Source organism: Podarcis pityusensis (assembly GCF_964106645.2).
Source record: "Podarcis pityusensis genome assembly, chromosome: 17".
NCBI lineage: Eukaryota > Metazoa > Chordata > Lepidosauria > Squamata > Lacertidae > Podarcis > Podarcis pityusensis.
The window spans coordinates 30,517,940-30,540,075 of record NC_138042.1 but is presented as its reverse complement, the minus strand read 5'-3'; the positions used below and the strand labels follow the sequence as shown (position 1 = coordinate 30,540,075).

Genomic DNA, 22,136 nt, shown 5'->3' with positions numbered 1-22,136 from the left:
TCAACCACTCCATGTAGTGTATTTAGCTATTTTTTGGCGAAGGTCACCCCCATATATATTTTAGGAAGCGTGCTAAACTTTGCCCAAAGCAACAACATACATATTAAAGTTAGAAAATGAAACTTAGGGGCTTTTCTATCAACCAGAAAAACAATGTGTTTCCGTTTAGTGTTATGGGAGAGAACCATGTCAGCCTTATTTCTACAAATAATCTCATTAACACCCCGCTGTTTTTGCAAGGTTCAATCTGACATAATTGAGGACATTTTAAGAGCACAAGCTGAATTAAGATGCATATGGAGCCAAAGTGCCCAAAAGGCAAACAAGACATTTGGACCAGATGTCAGCCTTGGGGGGCATTAAGCAGCTCTCTGCTGGGTGCTCCCACTGCTCCCAGAAACTCGCTTCTATTGAAGTCCACTCAGTAATCTTCCAAGGTTGACTTATAGGTGACATGAGGACTTTGTTCTATAGTTGCCTGGCAACTGCAAGACGACAAGCACAAACACTGCTTTATCACAGAATAGCAAAGTGGCCAATTAGGAGCTTGACCCAGGCCCCAGCCTACCCCCCAAAAAACCTGGAGAGGCAGCAAGTACTTAGAAAAGAAGGAAGCTGCCTGCCTGTGTTCCATTAAAGGTACCCAAGTAGCCCTTTCTCCAGACAAACTTGCCCATACAAAATGAATGGAGCAGAACTTGGTGTTACAAAGCAGGCAGTGGCTTGGCTCAGCTGTCTGTGACTATCTGATTCAAAGGACCAGGAGGACTCTGCTCCGTGTTGCTAGCGTTCTGGCTTGAAATGGTTGAAGTTCTCTCCTGTGATCAGCTTCTCTGGTGGCACAGAGAAGGGATGAGGAGCCTGTGGCCATATTGGCTGAGTCTGATGGAAGCAGGAGCCCAACCACATCTGAAGGAACACATGCTCCCTGACATGGCTTTTGAGCTAGCAGTGATACACAACAGTGATACACAACAAAGGTAAACAAAGGTGGTCAACAAAAGAGGTTTAAAGACTGTCTCAAGGCAAATTTTTACAAAATGTAGTATAAACACCAACAATTGGGAAACATTGGCCTGCGAACACTCCAATTGGAGAACAGCCTTTACCAAAGGTGTCATGGGCTTTGAAGACACTCAAACTCAGGATGCAAGGGAGAAACGTGCTAAGAGGAAGACATGACTGGCAAATCCACACCGTGATCAACTCCTGCCTGGAAACCAATGTCCCCACTGTGGAAGGACGTGTGGGTCCAGAATTGGCCTCCACAGTCACTTACAGACTCATTGTTAAAACCATGTTTATGGAAGACAATCTTACTCAGCTATGAGTGATTGCCAAAGAAGAAGACGACATACCACAAGATCTTGGGGTTGGAGAGGAACTTGAGGCTGGGGTGCAGTAATGTGAAGTAAAAAATTTGTTGAGAACAGGTTTCCAGTACATCAACACATTGTTGTTGTGGTTGTTTAGTCATTTAGTTGTGTCCAACTCTGTGACCCCATGGACCAGAGCACGCCAGGCACTCCTGTCTTCCACTGCCTCCCGCGGTTTGGTCAAACTCATGCTGGTAGCTTCGAGAACACTGTCCAACCATCTCATCCTCTGTCGTCCCCTTCTCCTTGTGCCCTCCATCTTTCCCAACATCAGGGTCTTTTCCAGGGAGTCTTCTCTTCTCATGAGGTGGCCAGAGTATTGGAGCCTCAGCTTCAGGATCTGTCCTTCCAATCAACACATTGGATACCATTATAAAGCTTCCTACATTGCTTGGGGTGAAATATGGCGCCCCAAAGCCAAACTATGACCTTTCTTTCATTTATAAAACTAAAGCATTTCCCACTTCCATGGCTGCAAGGATAGATTTGAAAAGGTAATGCATAAGGACATAAGAGCTTTGCTAGATCACAGTAAACATTCTCTCTAGGTCAGCATTCTGTTCCTTCCATTTCTTATTCTTATTCTTGATTCCTTTCCTAATGGTCCCCAGCATGGAGCCCATCTTTTTAGAGCGGATACACACTGGGCGTCAAACCTTTCATTGAGTTATCCACCATTAAGATCTCTTTTCTGGACAGTCACTACCAATTCTACCCTCTGTCTTGCAGGACATCTTGGGGAGAAGAAAAGGCTGAGGAGAAAACCCTACACAAATCCAGAGTCCCTAAGATGGTTGGATGGCATCTTGTATGCCTCCTTCCGGCAACTCCTGCAGCCAAGCCGAGAGGTCTTGCTATACGGGCAGCCCAAGGCCTCCATACACACTGCCCAGGCTCGCTCCCCAGAGAGGTCACTTAGGTGCTGCTAATGCAGCAAAACCAATTTGAGAGGCAACAGTTACGAGTTACCGGTCTCTGCAGCCACAGCGGGTGTTGTGATTCTCCAGCGATTTGACTTCACCCCTGGAGGTGCACTCCATTGTTTCTTGAGACAGATGGATGCCAACAACTGCCAACTCAATGCCCATCAGTGTATATGCAAAGTTGGGATTTGTTTTTCTTTAGCATGGCTCACTGATGTTGAACTGCATTTACCATACCAGTGTTAATTCGTGCATGTTCTATTGTCCTATATTGCCCCCTCAGTCACCACGGAGGCCCAATCAAGCACTGAACTGCGTTCAGAATCCTCATGCTCCATTGACTTGCATGTAGACTGCTTGCACTTGTAAATGTTCCAAAACTTTTTTTTAAAAAAATGCAAACAGGGATGCCTATATTTGGCACTAAATTTTGTTTTTTCAACCCCCTCAGCCACAGACTCCAGCAACATATACCATTTTGCTGCAGGTCTCCAGCTGAATCTCTCTAGCAAGGTGTTCTATTCCAGCTAAACAGAATGACATCACACAAGCAACATTGTCTGAAAAGACATGGAAACCAGTTTTCAAAAACAGAGAGATATGGTTCGGTCATTTTCTCTTCAGAATAACTTGAGAGGCTTCAAATATAATACACACCAGTGGAGAGCTGAATAAGGTTGATAACTCTCCAAGAATTTGTTCTTTCAGGAACATTGTTATATATTAGCATTTTAAGTCAGTTAGCACTATTTAATTCGCAAGTGTAGAAACTGTGCATTGTATGTATCTAATCCTATTCTGAATCTTCATATACCATTAGCCTTCATACTGTCTCTTGGCTGATAACGAGTTCTACAGGATAATTGCATGCCAGGTGAAAAAAGCTTTATCCATTGGTTTGCTAAAATAGGTCCTCCCGTCAGAAACAGAAGGCTTAGAATAGCCTCTGGGTTTAGTGATGGGACTGAATTAGTTGTCAGCATGCCACTTTATTCATACCATCTGCTTATCTTAAAAGAAGGGGAAAGACCACCTCTGTAGTCTTGGCTCCAGTGGGCTGCCTCCAATTATACTGCTCTTCTGCTTCTTGTCTTAGCCTGAGGCCCAATTCATATATGAGCTCAGCAGTGTGGTTGCCACCTGCATTGAAATTATGTGGGCTCTGCTCCATGTGGCAAAAGTGACGTGTGAAACAAAACTGCTATGTAGTGGTAGCAATTGGAAGTGGCAACTATTAAACAAGCTGCCTCAAAAAGGAGAGGTTGATTTAGTGCAGGGGTCAGCAAACTTTTTCAGCAGGGGGCCGGTCCACTGTCCCTCAAACCTTGTGGGTGGACGGACTATATTTTTTTTTGGGGTGGGGGAGGAAATGAATGAATTCCTATGCCCCACAAATAACCCAGAGATGCATTTTAAACAAAAGGATACATTCTACTCCTGTAAAAACACGCTGATTCCTGGACCGTCCGTGGGCCAGATTTAGAAGGCGATTGGGCTGGATCTGGCCCCCAGGCCTTAGTTTGCCTACCCATGCTTTGGTGTGACTGCCACAACTGTATGCAAGGTGCCTTGCTCATGGATTGACGCCAGATAGGCTCTTAACCTTTGATTTATGGAATTACACGGGACGGATAAATAGTGTGAAAGTCTCGTCAAAGCCCCACACCCTCAAGGAGATGCAGGAACTGTAATCTGGCAATTCCATGTGCTTCCACTGTCCAAATTTAACAGATCTGCATGTCCCCCAGTTCTGCGGGAAAATGGCAACGATGGCACACCAGTAGGAATACTATGGACGTTACGCTTACATCTTTCTATCACTTTACTCAAGGAAGCCTCATTTGCTATGGTGGTGCCCAATCTCCAATTATGAGAGATCCTTTCAGAGATCTTCACTGTGCGCTTGGGATTTCACCACCCTGAATGAATGAATGAATGAATGAATGAATGAATGAACGAACAAGCAAATATATTTATGTATGTATGCAACCATGTATATATGAATAACTATATGCATGCATTACGTTTCTATCCTACCAAATAGCTGTCAAAAGGCTCTCGGCTATAGAAATCAACACAGGAACGACGGCAACCATGCAGTGGAACTTACCCCTTAGCAAATGTGATTTGAGGCTGGAGAATTTGCCCAATATCTTCCACAGTGATGACCACTGCAAATAATGCAATTTCCTCACTTTCCTCCAGTGATCATTTCACACATTTGTGGCCTGTTAGTCCATCTGCTGGCTGGTTTCCTCTTCCTAATGCATCTAAATAATGTTCATAGTTTGTTTTCATTATTTCCTCAAGTTATTTCTTTCTCTTTTGCCGCTTGCCTTATTATCAGCATGTGTGTGTGTTGCCAGGTTCCATTATAGTCTTGTCCATGGGTAGGCAAACTAAGGCCCGGGGGCCAGATCCTGCCCAATCGCCTTCTAAATCCGGCTCATGGACAGTCTGGGAATCAGCGTGTTTTTACATGAGTAGAATGTGTCGTTTTATTTAAAATGCATATCTGAGTTATTTGTGGGGCATAGGAATTTGTTCATTCCCCCCCAAAAAAATATAGTCTGGCCCCCCCACAAGGTCTGTGGGACAGTGGGCCGGCCCCCTGCTGAAAAAGTTTGCTGACCCCTGGTCTTGTCATTTGGGTAAGGCTGCCACTGAAAGAAGCCGCCTTGCCTTTCATAGCATCCTAGGCTATGCACACAGCAGCAGCACAAAACATAGCGAAGTCATTTCCCCCTACTGTGTTTCAAGTCTCAGTTTCATGTTGCTATACATGCCAGAGAGGGGGTCAGGGGGTCTTTACCTGGTGTGCATTACCTGCTTGGTTTCCCTGTTCCTGCAACCCCCACCTCCTATTCAATGAAGCTGCAATATCTGCTGTCCACCGCTCATGTGCAACTGTTGTCTCAAATGTACACACCCCTGCTCATCTGCAAAGAGAATGTAGGCTTATGTTTTTAAATCAGATGAAAGCTGGTTTGAGGGGGAAATGCACCAAACAGCAGTAATTCTTAAGAAACTACAGGATGGCTTGTGGCTAATGTCATGTGTCCTCATCTTAAAACACCACCAGTGGGAGTACACTGGAGCCAGAGTAAATGGTAATGTGTGCCTAGCCACTGATTGCTCATTAACCATGCAGGTTTACTTGTACTTACTTGTACATTAGATACTCTGTCTGAGCTTCTATTTGTCTGGGTTTAAATACCCTCAAAGTGCCCTGAAGAGATTTAACCAACTTGACCCTTCCTTTCAAGCAGGAATGCCAACTTGAATAAAATATGGGGGGGGGGCAGGTAAGCCCCACCTCGCATCATCAATCATCAGATATGCTACATACACACCATTTGAAGGGCAACTTTTGGGGTGCCCCCCTCAAACCTTTACCCCTAGAAGTTGGTGTTGCAATGTATGGAAGCACTCAGGAGTCAAGCTATATTTGAAGTAGGGCTTTATTTCAGTTGCAGTCTTCTTACATCCAGGAATCAGCATACACAGGTGGGATTACTTACAGGGGAGAAGCCACCACAGGGAAGTCAACCATACCACTTTATAGGTAAAGGTAAAGGACCATTAGGTCCAGTCGTGGCCGACTCTGGGGTTGCGGTTCTCATCTTGCTTTATTGGCCGAGGGAGCTGGCATACAGCTTCCGGGTCATGTGGCCAGCATGACTAAGCCGCTTCTGGTGAACCAGAGCAGTGCACGGAAACACTGTTTACCTTCCAGCCGGAGCGGTACCTATTTATCTACTTGCACTTTGACGTGCTTTCGAATTGCTAGGTGGGCAGGAGCAGGGACCGAGCAACGGGAGCTCACCCCGTTGCGGGGATTCGAACCGCCGACCTTCTGATCGGCAAGTACTAGGATAGGTGGTTTAACCCACAGCACCACTAGCTGGCTATAGACCAGTTAGGCAACTCCCCACTTGTCTTGTGATGCTGACTCATCACATGATGCTGAGTCAGCATTTCCACTTAGCACAGAGTGTTAACTCCTTGATACCCACAACACTCCAACAGCTGGCTCCTATGTTTTCAAGTTTATTTCAGCTGATGCTCTAACACTTGAGAAGTTCCCTCTTTTGAAAACTAAAAATGATCATGTTATACTTTCTGGGTAATTTTTCAATCAGATTTATATTGAATTGGGTAGCATGTGATTACTGTTCCCAAGCAGTTTTGACAGCACTTACATCTTACACCAGATCTAGGACACAAATCAGGATTAAGTTCAGGGTCATATCCTCTATAGTTGACTTCATGAATATGTGTTGAAAGGTATAGTAGTTTATTGTATCTCAAAATATTATTTCTTTGTCATAACAAGAACATGTCATTGTGAAGGTAATTTGTTATTACAACATTTCTTTTTATTTCTTTCTTTTAACAGCAAGCTGCTTTATGCATCAGACCATTGATCTATTTTTTCCATATTTTTAATTAAATTTTCTGTTTTACATTTTTGAATATTCATTTAAACAACCTCAAAATATCAATGACTTCCCTTCTTCTCTCTCCATGGTTCATTTTGCATAACATAAATCCCTGCATATTTTATATAAACTAAACTATTAAGTATTCCATTATTACATCCACCAAAATTTATTTACACTGTTGAATTTATATTAATGTTACCCACGTTTTCAAATATACACAATTCCCCCCATATATTCAATAAACATTTCCCAATCTTCTTTAAATGTATGTTCCTCTTGTTCTCTTATTCTATTTGTTAGGTCCTCAAGATGTGCATATTCCATCAGTTTAAGTTGCCATTCTTTTTTAGTTGGGACTTCACTCATTTTCCATTTTAGGGCTAACAAAACACGGGCTGCAGTAGTGGCATACATAAATAACATTTCCACTATCTCAATATGTAGTTCAGTAGTACTTCCAACCAGTCTGAAAAGCACAGGCAAGCAACTGCCTACTTGCAAGGATCCAGTGAATCAGAAGTGGACAGTGATTGGTTTACACGTTGATGTGGACCTTCTGCGCTGTCACTTTCAAGAGACGCTATACTGAATCCAGATTTGACCTTTTCTTATTGTTGCTCAATGGGACTGCTTCCAGGAAAGAGGCCAGCTACACTAGAATTTAACTCATCAGGCATCTCAGTGAAGCAAAGAGGTTTTGCAGTGGACTTTTCTTCCTTCATGGTGGCTCAGCAGTTATGCTCACTTCGGGGGGAGCATGACCTACTGTACTTTACCGTCTATAAGACGCCCCCATGGATAAGACGCCCCCTAATTTTCGGGTCTCAATATCAAGAAAATGGAGGGGAGATTGTCCAGAATGGGAGGAATGCTGAAAAAAAGCTCACCCAAATTCCAAACGCTTGCGATCAAATGCAACGCAGTAGCCTCCTATAGTATTTCCAATCGATACCAGCAGCTGCCAATCACACGCCCAATTGCCGCAGCCGAGCCCAATCACCAGCAGCCAATGTCACAGTAGCGACCAATCACCAGCGAGCATTCTCACAGCAGCGACCAATCGCAAGCAGACGTTGCCGCAGCAGCCTATCACCCACAATAACACCATTGACAATCTACTACTCAAGACAGAAATCATTTCCACAGTCCCCCCAACCTCTGCACTACCCATCTATAAGACTACCCCAATTTTTAAGCATTGTTTTAAGGTGAAAAAACACCGTCTTATAGACGGAAAAGTACTGTAGGTGCTTAGGTGTGACTTCGAACTCTCCAGCCCTGTTCCTTGCCTGTTCACTCCTTGCTAATCCCAACTCACAGAGTGGAGAGAAACAGCAGGCCAGGAGAAATGGTTTTCTTCTGTGTGCAAATTGAGGATCAAGCCCTTGGCAATCACAAAAAGAAACGAATAATTTGCAAAATCTACTGAGGATTCAGCTTTGTTAAACGGCTCAGTAATTTCCACCAGCATTACTACAATGAGGTCTGATTCGCAGTGACATCCAAGCTTCAACATTGCATGGCTTGCCAATTATTTTAGGCTGATCTGAATGTGAATCTGAAAATTTCCCTTTATGCTACTATAGCTCTCCAAAACATATACTGCCCCAACAATTAAAAAGCATTCTCTCTAAAATGTCCCCAGACAATACCATTTACGTTGTATGTCAACTCTCTTTATATAAAAGAGTGCACTGATTATTCTGCTTAAAAGTTATACCATGTTTCCCTCATAATTGCATGTCTTATTGAATTCCACAATTTTTTTGGGTAAATTATATCTGCAATGCTCCACTAAAGATTAAAAATGCAACAATTAGGGTGACCCTATTCAAAGTAGGGAAAAGGTTGTGTATCTTTAATATGTGTGTATAAGATGGATTTTATTATCCACAAGTGAAAGGGATGCTGGAAGAATTGGACCTTTGCATGTTCCTATATCAAATGGCATGCTCTGCACTTTTTGGCACGCACTGTGCAGACGGAAACTAGGCCGTTCACCGGATTTCACACATCTCTGAATATTGCAACACAATTCTCAGTAGTTTAAACAAACACATTTATTTGAGAGAAAACACATGCTTTAATATATATTTGGAGGGCGTAAATATCAGGGGTGTATGTAAAAGATACAGAAAGTCCCAAATCAAGAAGTGAAGCAAGGCTGCTTGGGACAGTTTTAAAGCTGTCTGTGCTGTAGCAGGATCTCTCCCAAGTGCCTGAAACTAAAGTGTTCGTGTATATGTGTGTGTGTATATTGATTCTGCTAGACTTCTCAGCAACCTTCAGTCATAATCTACCCCGGCATCTCATTCTTCTGGGTCATTTTGCTGAAATGGGCTTGGAAGGCACAGCGCTGAATCACTTGCCAACTATTTTATGCTGAACTGCATATGAATCTGAAAATTTCCTCCCTCATTTGTACCGTCTGTCTGTCCATCTATCCATCTATCAATCAATCTATCTGTCCCTCTATCCATCCATCCATCCATCCATCCATCCATCCATCCATCCATCCCCCTTTCAATGCTTTTCAAAACATTCACCTGTAAAACACATTCACCTGTAAAACACATTCACCTGTAAAACACATTCACCTGTAAAACACATTCACATGTGCATTGTGTGTTCATCACTTATGTAAAGCCAGAAGTGGCTGGTGAGGAGGGGAGGCACCACACACCTGGTCTTCCAGCTTCTGAGTGCCTGTCATGTATTAGAAGAGGAGCAACAATGTGGCAGGGAGGTCAGTGTTGTGTTGGTGCATCAGTTGACCCAATCTGGTGCTCCCAGTGCACTCACACAGTGCCGACCTCCTTGCCACCTCATCCCTCTCCCTCCCAGTAAACAGTAGTGACTCAGCTGTCAGGAGGATGGGTATGCAGCAGTGTCCTTTTTCACTCACCACTCTTATATAAAACACACATTTTTGGGGTGCCCCCTTTTGTACGCCAAAATGCATTACAACATTCAGTCATGTGCATAATGTGACTAGGAGCTGCATTCCAGTCCACAAGGAAGTTAGGGAGCATCAAATGAAGAAGCGGACCAAAGGTATCTTGTCCAGCCCTGGTACCAGGCATCAGAAACACTCATAGGTAGTAGTATACATTGTCACTACTAGAGCTATACTGAATGTCCTCTAATTTTCTGTATTTGCCTCATATATAGCTAATCTAATGCAACTGATCAGACTGCCCATAGCTCAGCCCCTCAATTCATATTTGTATATGATTTTTTATTGTATAATTGCTACCACCCAGTGCCCTGTTGTCATCCTGGCTGCTTTTGGGGAGGCATCATAATCTCTCCTTTACTTTTGTGGTTTTGCACATACCACTATTCAATCATGTTGACTACTCTTAACACTCTTGGAATGAGTATGTGTGTGTTTGGTTTTTTTTTTACATGAAAAAGATCGCGGAATGTGGTGAGTAGCCCTGGCTTTTGAAACTTGAGGTGTATATTTTTAGGACTTGCCATGGGACTTTAGGCTGAAAGGTGGGTATTAAATGAAACTGCAATCTTCATCATCCTCACCTCAGCCCTAAACATTAAGAGTTGTGTTCAATGTGGTGTTATGTGAATTTTCGTAGTGCATTTGTTCAGTGGAACATTCTCCTCTCCTTCAGATCTGATCTGATCTAGAGATTCTTCTGACCCTCTGCAGCAGTTTTGGTGAGGACCTGGGACATGCACTTGGTGAGGAGGGCAAATCCCTTTAAACTAGTGGAAATCCTTGCATAGTTGGTGGCAAGTGGGAGCTGAATACCATCCTAAACATGTTTCCTTTTCAGACATACTGAACAGATGAGTCAAAAAGAAGCCCTTTGGATTAGAGCGATGTTTGTAAACTTCCATGGACAGCTGAGATCATTCTGACAGAGTTTTCCAAAGGAATTTCCCTGTGTTCTCAGCCACATAATTTGCTCAGTAAAACCGGCAGCAGAATTTATGGCTTATCTTCCTCTGTTTCATTTAGCATTATTTAAAGACATGCTTATAATTCCATCGAAGATAATAGGATTTCTGTTAAAGTATACATTGGAGTGTTTTGCTGAATCAAAGCCTTTGAACAGAACTCAAAAGCAGCATGCTTGTGTTTCAGCTCAGAATACTACTTTAAAAAGTGCCGCTGGATGAAAGATGAAAGCAGGCAGATTTGAAACATGCATTGAAAATGTGACTTTAATTGACTGCTATGATGACTTCGGCACATCCTGGTAGGATGTTACATATGTCACCTGAATTGGGTAGTTCATATCCTTTGATCATTGTTTTGGATAGCATCACCACATATCTGCAGTCAGTTTGTAGAACATGGGTTTCTGTGCATTTTTATGTTTTTTTAGCTTGACATCCCATTTCCAAAATTTACAGCCATTCTATTTGCTGCTCTGTGTCGTATCTTCCTAATGTTTCTATTTGGATTAAAGGAACAACTCGCTTGGAAAATGCCATTTAAAAAACAAACAAACAAAAAACATGCTCATTTGCATAATCTGAATCATTAACTTCTCCTGGACAGGGTACCATAGCATTCCTGCTAATAATCTGCAAAAAATATTTTCAGCCAAGCAATTGGCCCATCAGTAGAACAGATTGTATTTGCCAGAATGCAGTCAAAGCTACATTTAGATCCCTACCATTATTTTCCCTCCCTATGCCTTGACACTTTCAACACAGCTTAACCTTGTCCCAATGCAGCCTCATCAGTCATGATTCATGTGTCTTGCCAGGATTCTAGCCCAGTGGGCTTATTCTTGAACAGGCAACTGGAGCATGCAGGGATTTGGTCTGTGCACCACTATGTGGGTCTTACCAAAGAGGGGGCTTCAGGGAAACCAGGTACATCAGCAAGGATGCATATTGACATTAATTGGACAGATAGTCCTTCCTAACTCCTTATAAGGGAGTTCGGGTCATGACTGCTGTTTGCTGATCCACCTGCACAGCTCTGACTCCATCTGCCTTTACTAGGTTTCACAAAAAAAGCTAATTTTCCACACATCAGAAAACATATCTTTTCCTATGGAGAATTAATAGGAGGAACACACTATCCTTGCACCGATACCTATCCAAATGGTTAAGGTAAACTGTAGAGCCTTCTTTTGAGGGAATACGTTTTGGATTAAAAGTAAAGGGTGGCATATCTCAGGGCTGATTTTTAACCATGCTGCTCCTGCCCACAAGGCAGCTGCTGTGTCAGGAACGTGCCCCCCCCCCCGAGTGCAGCGGAAGAGTCAGCCTCAGAAATTGAGCTAAGCAAGCAGGGGACTGACCCTGCAGATGAGAGCTGGCTGTCTAGAAAGTCTAGAAAGAGCAGCCTGCCTTTCCCAGGGAAGACGCTGTTAGCTCCCAAGGAGAGGAAGAGTTGGAAGGCAGTCAGAGCATTGCCAGGCAACCAGCAGATAAGCCAGAGTCTGGGGATGTGTCTTCTGGGAGTGGGGAGGAGACAGACCAGCCGTTCAGTCCCCGTACTAGGAGACTTGAGAAGCTCAGAGAACAATGGAAGGGAAGGAGAAGAAAGGCGTGGTTTTGGTGCTCTTCCTGTTGGTGGACGAACAATGATTCAGACTGATCAATTACTGTAAAAGAGAGCAGGTGGGAAACTGAGCTCTCAATGTGTTTTTCTTGTCAATAAACTTACATAAAACTGATGGAGAGACCTTGCTGCTTATCAGGCTGCTTGCCTGCCAGAGATCATTATATGCTGGTGTAAAAATAAAAACAGCAACTTCCCCATGGATGAATCTCCATGCATAAAGTTGGAGAGCCTCTTCCCCAGTACATCAGTCCATGGCATGTAAGCACTTCCGGTATAATCCTGGCATGGAGCTGCTGCATGAATTTTGGACAATGTACACAGGGTGAAAGGCCTTAAAAAGTTATTCTTGGCCTGTTACATGGAGCATCAACATAGGAAAATGTTTCTTGGAAGCCTTCTGACATTATCTTTAGTGGCGTTGGAGCTATTGGGTGTATCTCCTTTCCGTTCTAATCATCGGACAACCATATGGGAGTGTCAGGCTTCAGGGAATCCAATCCCTCCCCCGGTGGCAGCCAAAAACCAGATAAACAAGAAGAGTTATTACCATGTAATTTATTCAGTATTCACAGAGAGAAAGGAGACAATGAAATAACAGTGTTGATCCGCGTAAAGTCCAACTCCTTCCATCTCTTCTGTTCTATATCATCCCTATGCCGGCTGATCTGAGCTTTCTGTCTCTGCGTTTTCCGTTCTACTACTCTCAATGCCCTCCTAGTCCTGGGAGAGGGGGGCTCAGAAATGCTTTCCAAAGACACTCAATCTGTCAGCTGTCTCTCCCTGGTGCTGCTTCTTCCTGCTCTTCCTCTCCTAATATTTTCCAGCTTTCTCCCTCTTCACCCTCTGAAATATGGCCCTCTGGAAACCACTGTTCTAAATCTATACTGTCTTCCTGTTCTCAGGAAGGTTCAGGAGAAGGGGAGGGCTCCACCATTCCTCCTCAGTCCAGCCCCTGGCAGGGAGGGATGCATAGTGTGGTTCTTTCCCACACGAGTGTGGGCTACCAGACAAATGGGGCAATACACACACGGTTTAAACCAGGCATAGACAAACTCCACCCTCCAGATGTTTTGGGACTACAACTTCCATCATCCCTGACCACTGGTCCTGTTAGCTAGGGATGATGGGAGTTGTAGTCCCAAAACATCTGGAGGGCCGAGTTTGCCTATGCCCGGTTTAAATCGAGTGACTCCAGCAAACTGGGATAGAAGCAGCACTATTTTTCCAGAAAAAGAGATGCTGGAACTCACCATGAACACCTCTCACGTTCTCTTAGACTGGCAATGGCCCCCACCTGAGAGGTGCAGCAACTGAGTTCCTGTGAGTTCCAGCTGAAAAAAGCCCCTGATAGAAGTAACAACTGGCATTTCTATTTAATTAAACACATTAACAAAAGTGTATTGCCTCACAAGCATTTGCCCAATTAAAAATAATAATATTTATAATGGTTATAAACATAGTTATTAATTCCTTCTCTAGGCAGCATGAGCTAGCTTGCAGCATGCTCTCTGAGGAAAGTAAATAGAGACATTTCCACAGAAAGCATTTGCATTCATTTCTAGTACTAGTTGTACTTTGCTTTGTAGAGAATGTTAACTGGAAAATTGGTCTCTCTCTCTTTTTTACCACTGCGGTGTCACACTGACATTTAGATAGAAATTAAGTGCAGATGCTGAAGAAATCATCTGGATGAGAAGTAATTTTTTCTTGATATGCAAAACTGAATTGATAAGATATTGAATAAGCACATAAATTACTTCTGCTAGGGAGATTTTGTCTTTTCAGGAAACTGAAAAGAAAGAAAATCAATATATAAACAAATGAAATATTCACACATAAATCTTAATCATTAATCATCTTTTTTGATACATGGCTGAAACATATTAACACTATGCCATATTTTTTTAATTATTTCTTTTTTACAAAGTGTTTTAAATTGTGGGAAAGGATTCTATTAATTTTGTGGGTATGTGTGAGTGTTCTGTGATAATATATTTAGCTACTGTTCCAGACTGCAATTCAAACCCCATCTACCTGGAAGTCAGCCCCGCTGAATTTTGAGTAACTATAATTAGGTTTGCACTGTAAGTCTCCCTTTAGACTAGGTCTTAACAATATGTGCTATGGCCAGTCAAATAGGCAACCCCTCTCCCCTGTTTATGCTGGCTGAGCCAGATAGCAACCTCAAGTCCTTGGTGGTGGACTTGGCTGGTCAACCTCTTTGGGTTGGTTCATAAGTTGTTTGGTTCAGATTTAGACAAATTCCAGAAAATATCTGAGCACACAAGTGATCCCCAACCAATGCTCAAAAGGCCAGAAGCACAAGGTTTTCAAGTAATCCATCTCTTCTTAAGTCATACATGTTCTAAACAAAAATCCAAAACAACTTAGATGTTGCAGGGCTATCAGTGTTACCGTCTTGCAGGATATTTCTGCATGACCAACCCCCCCCCCCAATCCCTGAGCTAGTTAAGCAGTTTAAAACCTCATTCATTCGGTGGGAGGGGCTTAAGCTTGAATTCAATAGGAACTGGAGTTGGGATCATTTATTGCTAAATCCCTATCAAAATAGCAGACAATAAATAATAATGACATTAATGTTGCAGTATTTACTCTGAACCATTTTAAAGTGAATTAAACACTTCCCCTTCCAATTAAAGGGGGGAGGACACTTTTTAAAGCCAGGAAAAATAATAAGGAAATGAAAAAGAAGCAAGAAGCTGGTGGGATGGAAGAATGGGGCAGCTCCAGGAATAGATGAGGGCCACATAAAATGAAATCAGAGGCCATGTGTGGCCTCTGAGATGTAGGTTGCTCCCCTGTGCTCCAAGACATGTGTTAAATTGTTTCTGCTGCTGTTAGAGCACTGGGGCTCAGGGGCCCTCAGTGGGGTAACAAGCGCAAATAAATAGTTAAAGGTAAAGGGACCCCTGACCATTAGGTAAAGTAGTGAATGACTCTGGGGTTGCAGCACTCATCTTGCTTTATTGGCCGAGGGAGCCGGCGTACAGCTTCCAGGTCATGTGGCGAACCAGAGCAGCACACGGAAATGCCGTTTACCTTCCCACCGGAGCAATACCTATTTATCTACTTGCACTCTGACGTGCTTTCGAACTGCTAGGTTGGCAGGAGCAGGGACCAAGCAATGGGAGCTCACCCTGTCGCGGGGATTCGAACCGCTGACCTTCTGATTGGCAAGTCCTAGGCTCTGTGGTTTAACCCACAGCGCCACCTGAAATAAATAGTTAGGGAAGCTTAAATTTCATAGATTGATTTGAACCAACCAGCCAATTCTTTGGCTACAAGCTTCTGGTTAACGTTTAATCCTTTCCATTGCAATCTATGATGCAGATTTAGAACAAAATGCCTGTGTTGTGTTGGTTGGCTTCTGATGCAAGCTCCCTTTCCCCTGACCATGGGAGACATGGTTAAACATAGAGATTTTAGAAGAAAACTAATTTCTGACTTGATTTTGCTAGCATCACTTAACAACATTCCCCTCATTTAGCTGGATGGGAATATGTGTGAGACAGCCTGCCCAAGTGAGCAATTCACAGCCATGGTCTTTCATGTGTGAAAGAAGGCTCCGTAGGGAAGTATGAGGATGGAGTGCTTCTCTCAATGCTTCCTTAAACCAGTGAGCGTGCTTGCTTGTGCGTGTATCTACGTGGATACAAAACTTGTTCGTCATTAACAGAGAGACTAAGCTTTTGTACAACTGGTCTAGACTAAGATCTTATACCAACACTTTAGCTAGCTCTTATCTCACCCCTCACACCACTTTGACATTAATTATAATAAGGGTGGCTTGTCAATGCATCTCCCTCTTTTTTGGAAATGCATAACAGCCCCCCCCCCAAAAAAAGAGGACAAAAAGGACATAGCGTTGTATGAAATTTGCATTTGCTAATTTAGTTACTGATGCAAATCTAGAAATAACAATTCAAGTTTTAATCAAAGTATTGTACATTTCTCCATATGAGCAATTACTCTGAACAGCCAACCACTAGGCTTCACTAGTTCACTAGGTTCAGTGGTAGGCAACTTCAAGGTTTCTCTTCTCCATTCCTAAGATTTTTAAAAATATTTATATCAGTCTGAATAGCACTTCAAATATAGAACTCATTTATATGTGCCTGTCTTCTGTAAGACATGACCACCCTCATAATAATAGCTAGCACCAATATTGTTAGGTAGCCATTATTTCATCAATATAGAGAATGTGCATTATTTCATGGTTTCAAACAAGCAACAAAACTGCCTGGTCCTTGTGCTCATTTGCACACCAGAGGAGGAGTTGGGAAGCATCCACTGATTTTAAATGACCCACTGTTTCCTGTGACATCTGAGCTTGGGAAACTGCCTTATTTAAACTATAGTGAAAAAAGGTCACGATCAAACCATGGTTTCAGAACCATAGTTTAAACAAACCACATTTTACCAAGTTGAATGACACAGAAAACTGTGGTTAGTTTAACATCAGAACCGGATGCTTCTGATTCCCTCCTCACAACATGCAGAAGAAGAGGTGAGGCAAGGCGAGGGATTTTGTGAGCCTGAGACTTGGTCAGGCATACTTTCCCATTACATCTGAACTGGGCCTGAGTGCATAAGCATTGTTTATGCCCTGGGCAGTCCTGGGCAGTTACTGTTTCCTGTTGCAGGAAGTGAAATGCAATAGATACGTAGCAATAGTAAAAATATATTATATTAGTCCATAAAAAGGCAAGCCTTTTGGTTAAAATTTCTGTGGACAAAGACTTATTCAGTTCAGTTCAAATAAGCAGGGCGTATTTGTAGCTGTGTAAAGTATGTGTTTGTTCCTATTCAGAAAATCTTCCTACCAGAAAAGGAAGCAGGCTATTACTTTTCCTGCTAATTCATGAAATCCATACATGGCTGATGACTCTATAAGCAATATATGGCTTCTTATAGTTAAATTCTTCAGAGATAGTCATGGATAGATTTCTGTTGACTTTCAGAGCTATAGTCTATTTCACATTTCAGTGATCTGCTTAACAGGGTGTTGGTTTCTAATAATTTTGTGTCAGACCAGAGCTTTTTATTATGGTCTGCTATAACATGTTTTATTTTTATTTTTATCTGATCTGTGTACCCAATGCATGTTTTATTGTTGATAATTTCACCTAATATTTCACTTTATTCTTCTAGTTTCCTGGGGAATAACTGTGTGTGTGCTCAATTGCAAAGACGAATATATATGGTACAACAGATACATGGAACTGCTTCAGATGTGATGTCACTCTTTGTTTATATTTTTATTATATTCTTTAATTCTCTGGGTAACATACAGACAACTGAAACCAATTGGAAAGCATAGAAACCCCACACGACACAACACAATACTAAAATCAAATTAAACCAACCAACCAACACTAAAACAGCAAATAACCAAATTATACATAGAACTAAAAGAACCTTAAAAAGGCTAAAATGCACCCTAACTGCCATCAAAACAAATGCAAAAATGCAATATCAATATTTAAATGATATTATGCATATGTTTAAATGAAGCTAAGAGGATATCAAAATACAATGCTGAAAGGCCTGGGAATAAAAAAAGAATTTAAAAAGCCATTGGCACCAAAAATACATTAGCATGGGCACCAGTCTAGTCTTTCTAGGGAAAACCACCCTCCAAAATGAGAGGGAAGGCAGAGAAGGGCCTGTGATGGAGATCTTAAGGCTCTGATAGGCACATATGGGGTAAGGTGATGTTGATACTGAGGTCCCAAGCCACACCGGGCTTTATAGATCAAAACCACCACTTTAAATTAGGCCAGAAATGAACTAGGAGCCAATGACAGTGAAGAAGAAATGCCACAATATGTTCTTAATTCACATTCCTATCAGAATTCTTGCTGCTAAGTTCTGCAACAGCTGTACTTTCTGGATCATCTTCAAAGGCAGCACCATGTTCATAGAAGATAGCTCAGTTTGAATACAAGGGCCATGGGTTTGAGTCCCATGTTGGGCACAAGATTCCTGCTTTGCTGGGAACTGGACTAGATGACACTTGTGGTCCCCTTCCAACACTACAATTCTAGGATTCCATGTACAGTAATTCAAGTGGGCAGTGCATGAACCACTGAAGAGTCTAGTTGGAAAACCAGTCTAAGCTGGATAAAAGCACTCCATGCCACAGAGACCACATGAGCCTCTAATGACAGTGATGAATCCAGGAGCACCCCAGCAGGAAAACAAACAAACAAACAAACAAACAAACAGGCAAGCAAACAACAACACCCAAAACAAACAAAACAAAAAAACAGCCATCTGGACAGAGGAGCCACCTACTAACAGTGCCTCTGTCTTGTCTGGAACGGACTGAGCTTCAGTTTGTTGGGGGATCAGAAGAGGAAAGTTGGTTGCATCAGAACTGCTGTCCATCTCAGGTTGGTCCTGCTTGAGGGGTGAGACAGAATCTTGACGTATAGATACGTTTGGGTCAAGCAAAGATCTGCCAGTGCCACCTTCTGGAAATGGCCACCTAAATACGAACACAAACTCTGCAACATAGTGCCACCCACACCCTAATTGGACAGTGTCTCCAGAAAGATACCATGGCTGGTGGTTTTGAAAGCAGCTGGGAATCAAGAGACTCACACTCCCCATCTCTCTACCGGAACAGAGATCATCCCAAAGGTGGCCAAGGTGGTTTCAGTGCCAAACCACATCAGAGTATTTTATTGATATATAACTTTGTGTTTTTATTGACATTGTATCACACTTTGGGACTGCTCCCCCTGAATGTGCACTCCCAGGAGAGTGCTGTGGTGCTCAGTTCCTGCTTGGAGGCATTTTGTTGGCCTCTGCGAGAGGAGGATGCTGGACCAGATGGGACCTTGGCCTGACCCAGCTGCAGGGCTCTTCTTATGTTCTTATATTCTTAGTGAATGAGAAATGTGTAGCAAATAAAGGGAAGGAAATAAATAAAAGCTAAGCTATTATGAAGAGAAAGAAAATAGAGAGGAGGAGGAAAGAAATAAGAATGGCACTATTAACTGGGCTATCCCTTGCTGTTGCAGTGGTGATAGCTGCCCATTCATCTGAAAACTGCTCAAGGATAGATGTAAGTAGGAAATGGAACTCCAATTTTGATCCAGAAAAAAAATCCCCGAAAGCCACCTGTGACCCAGGCATAAAAAAAATGGGAAATGCAACTCTATCCTTTGAAACTACACCTCATTTTTAGGTGCTTCAGCTTTCCAATTAAGGATGGAAATGAAACATTGCGACAAATGAAGAGGAGACAAAATGTCTGCATTTATGACAAACAAATCTACAGCGAGAGAAGAGAGGTAATTTCAGTGACTGATGAAATCATCCTTTTATGATGAGCTGCGGGGTCTTCACTTTTGCACATGTGCTGTTTTATAAGAAAATGGTTCTTTAGAGGAACAATTTAGCAGGGATTAATCCCTGTGAAATCTGAGTGAGTCAGTGTGAGCTCCTGTTTTCATAGCTTACTTTCAACATTGAAAAACATCTCTCCCTCCTCACCCCGGCCTAGCTCCCAGTTCACCATTGCACTTCAATGAACTCAAGCATTCCCTGGCATTGTTGGTCAGTGTATGTGTGTGTGTATATATAAGACTGTGCAGTGAAGATGCAGCTGCTTTCTGAATGTATACAGAAGGCAAATGCTGTAGATCTGTTATATTTTTGTACATGGGTTGTTGCAGATCCTCTCTATTCTAAATTCATTTCCCAAGTGCCACATCTCAGCCAAGTGCAGCGTTTACATAATGAGCAGGGTGTGAGTGCTCACTGGAGGCTTTCCTTTCCCCTCTCTGAAGTTGTTAAAGGTTGACGGCTACCTTACGGGTTGTCACAAATAGCCTGTCGTGGAAGCTGCATGATTATGGCAGCCAATTGCAGAGAGCATCCTTGGCTAATTTGCACGGTGGGCAAAATAGATAGGGCACTCATCCTCGTAGTGTCCTCCATCAAATGCGAATGTTCTGTGGTCCCTTGGAGTTCACATGCATTGCTGAGCTGCCCTGGTTTTGCATTTAAGAGTCCCTCCAGTAGATTAATTTGTGGACTTAAATTATTGCTTCACGCTCCCCCGCTTCCTTGAGAAGGAGGATATTTTAGGAGCAGCCATTACGGTGCTATCACATTCATGTGGAAAAGTACTGGAGGCTCATCTAATAGGTGTTTATTTACAAATTTGCGGGATATTTTTTTTAAAAAAAGAAATCTATAGGATGACAAAGAAAAATAGCCAGGCACTCAAGTGAGGAGCAGCAGTCAGCATCAGCAGTGACAGTAGCATTTGTAGGGCATTTGCAGATCTAACCTCAGTCTCTACTTCCTGAGAACTGGTTACTAATCCAGCACCCAGTATCCAGACACACCTCCACGTTCTACAATGGCAGGTACAGTGGTACCTCTAGTTAAGAACTTAATTCGTTCCAGGGGTACGAATTTTTTATTAAAAAAATAATTAAAATGTGTGTGTGTGTGTGTGTGTGTGTGTGTGTATACACACACATACATTTTAATTAATTTTTTAACATATCATTTCCAACAGTCCTTTAACATACATTCTTATCTTATACAATATTTTAGACTTCCGTCAACTACCTCTGAAGATTTTCTGTTCTTTATCACTTAATCTGCATTTCTTAATTTCTCTATTACTTTTAATTGTCCTTAACTAATAATTCTCTTCATAGTCTTCCTTGCAATATTTCACCGAATCCTCCTTACAAAACTTCTTGCAGTCCTGCTAGCATAATCTGCTTATCACAATTGCTTTTCAATAGTTCAAATATTTACTGACATATAAATGACACACAAAATAAAATAATGGCAGAAGTCCAGGAAATGACAGGGATACTGAGAACAATCGCCTTACATTTTCTAGTGACGGGCGAGGGAGAAGGAAGCAGCCAAGAGATATCAAATGTCTACACATTTCTGCTATTGAACAATCAGCCTTGGAATCAAGATACGTAGATGTTGTGAATGAACTAATTGTCTTTTTATTTCTTTCCATGCAGGGCAAGGAATTTGTGAAGCCACTCATTAAGTCCAAGAGGCCAAGTGATGAGCCAGATTAGACATTGTGAGGAATGTATGACTGTCATGTAGGGCAGTAGTCTTGCTTAAGTGCTCCTCATGGCTTCCCAGAATCCCCTGGACCTCCAAGGTACATTATTGGCTATCACTTACAGGGGCCAAGGATAGTCTGAGCACAATGATGTTCAGTCATGCATCATTCTTTTACGAGACTTTGCTGGGAAGCTATGAGGAGCACTTAAGCAAGACCACTGCCCTACATGACAGTCATACATTCCTCACAATGTCTAAATTGGCTTGTCACCAGGCCTATTTGTGGGATGTAATCCATTGGTGCAGTCAAATGCAACATTCCTTATTCCTCCCCTCCCTGCATGTGATCTGGGAGATGGGCGTGGCTCTGGCTGACTCCTTAAAAGCACCGAGTCATGCAGCCATTTTCTCAGTCTGTTTTGCCTTTCTATTGTCTTGATTCTTGCTGTCTTGTTGCTGCTCTCCTGCAGCCATTTTGTTGTCTTAATGTAAGTTTGTTGTCTGCTGGCTCTCAGCCAGAAGCCCATGAATTCAGTCTCCATATGAGATGAACTCACAGTTTCTTTGTGTAACTACCAAGGAAAGTCTGCCTTTCAGGGATCAAATCGTGAACTGAAATGTGAGTAAACCTTTTGTTACTTTACTCAGAAAGACTCTTGTGTCTTTATTCTTTGAAGAGGGATTAAAGGGGACACCAGGAAATAATCTTAACTAAGAGATTCAAATGACTCTTCAAACTAGCTTCCAACTACCGTACTTT

At 42.4% G+C, this 22,136-nt stretch overlaps 1 long non-coding RNA gene across 1 annotated transcript; it reads left to right on the top strand.

Annotated features, from left to right (window-relative positions):
• The first annotated feature begins 563 nt into the window (after positions 1–563).
• Positions 564–10,695, top strand: LOC308466356. Its single transcript, XR_013980793.1, has 3 exons — positions 564–980; positions 10,377–10,446; positions 10,542–10,695. It is a non-coding gene; the product is annotated as an uncharacterized lncRNA (long non-coding RNA).
• Positions 10,696–22,136: the final 11,441 nt, after the last annotated feature.